Raw genomic sequence first — 1,687 nt, 5'->3', positions numbered from 1 at the left:
CCAGCATCTTTCCTGGGCCCAGCTCATAGGAGTCCTCAGAAGTCCTTGGAGCTGCTTCCGACCCCCATCTGCCTTTACATCTCTGGGTGGCATGGCCACCAGCTGCCCTAGACCAGCATCTTTCCTGGGCCCAGCTCATAGGACAGTCCAACCCCCAAATTCCTGAGGCCAAAATTGTTCCTGGAGGGATCCAGACCTTAGGAGAAAGCCCGAAAACATAGACCCTCATCTGAATTGGGCCTCTGTGGGAACTCCTGAAGACAAAAGCAATCCGGCTACTCCAATATAAAATCAAAAGAGAGATTCGGAAGGTTAGACAAACCAGCTTTTCATGCCCAAAAAGTAAATCACAACGACACCACTGCTTCCTGATCCTTTGCAACAAGACCAACCCAATTCCTCCCTGTAGTCCCCAGGAGCCCTCAGGTTTCTTCTTACCCCCACCTCCTTTGCATTCCCTGAGGGCCAACATCTTTTCTGGGACCTGCTCCCAGGCCAGACTAGCCCTCAAATTCCTGAGGTCAGCATGTTTCCTGGAGGGATCCAGACCCTAGGAGAAATCCTGAGAGCATCTGTTTCTCATTCAAATTGGGCCTCTGTGGGAACTGCTAAGCAGCAAGATGAAAGCAATTTGGCCACTCCAATACAAAATCAAAAGAGAGAACCTGAAGCCTAGAACAACCAGCTTTTCTTGCCCAACAAATAAACCACAAAGGCTTATAAAATTTACAAAAAGAAGCAGAACTGAAATAAAAAAGGAAGGCCTGAGCCTAACGCAAGAACAAGAAACTATCAAAAAAGAAAAAACCACGTCAAAGGCAGAGAGGAAAAATAATGTGAAGAAACAAAAGAATATATCCCACCAAGCACCATCAGTCCTCTAGAGGAGTACAGTGTGAACCCCCTAGAGATAATGTAGGACATCAAACACAAAAGAACAATTATAAACATGATAAAAGAATTCAGTGAATTTAGAGAACACACAAAGAAATCAAAGAACTGAAGGAAGATAGGGATAAACTTATGAATGAATTCAGAAAAAAGCTAGAAATATTAAAGACTACTCAGGCTGAAATGAAGAAGGAAGTGAAACACTCAGTAAGCCAATGAGAAAAGATAGGAGAAAGCCTCACCAATAGGGTGAATGAAATGGAAAATAGAATATCAAGACTGGAAGATAAAGTGGACAAACTAGACCACTCAAGCAAAGACATGAAAAATTTAAGAAATCACAAGAATGGAATATGCAGGAATCGTGTGATACCATAAAAACACCAAACTTATAAATCATAGGTATACAGGAAGGAGAAGAATCTCAAGATAATGGTATGGACCAGATCTTCAAAAAGATTGTAGAAGAAATTTTCCCAAAATTAAGAAAGTCATACCCATACAAATACAAGTAGCATACAGAACACCAAAAAGACAGGACCGGAAAAGAAATTCTCCATGGCACATCATAGTAAAAACACTAAATGTACAGAGCAAAGAGACAATACTGAAACCTGCAAAAGAAAAACAAGTCACATATAAAGGAAAAACCCATCAGAATAACAGCTGACATTTCAGTGCAAACTATGGAAGCCAGAAGAGCCTGGATCAAAGTATTACCAGTTCTAAATGACCACAGTGCTAACCCAGATTTCTTTAACCAGCCAAAATGTCTATTATAGTCAAAGGGGAATTT

Source organism: Nannospalax galili, unplaced genomic scaffold (genome assembly GCF_000622305.1).
Source record: "Nannospalax galili isolate Female #2095 unplaced genomic scaffold, S.galili_v1.0 scaffold192, whole genome shotgun sequence".
NCBI lineage: Eukaryota > Metazoa > Chordata > Mammalia > Rodentia > Spalacidae > Nannospalax > Nannospalax galili.
This window is presented reverse-complemented; position numbering follows the sequence as displayed.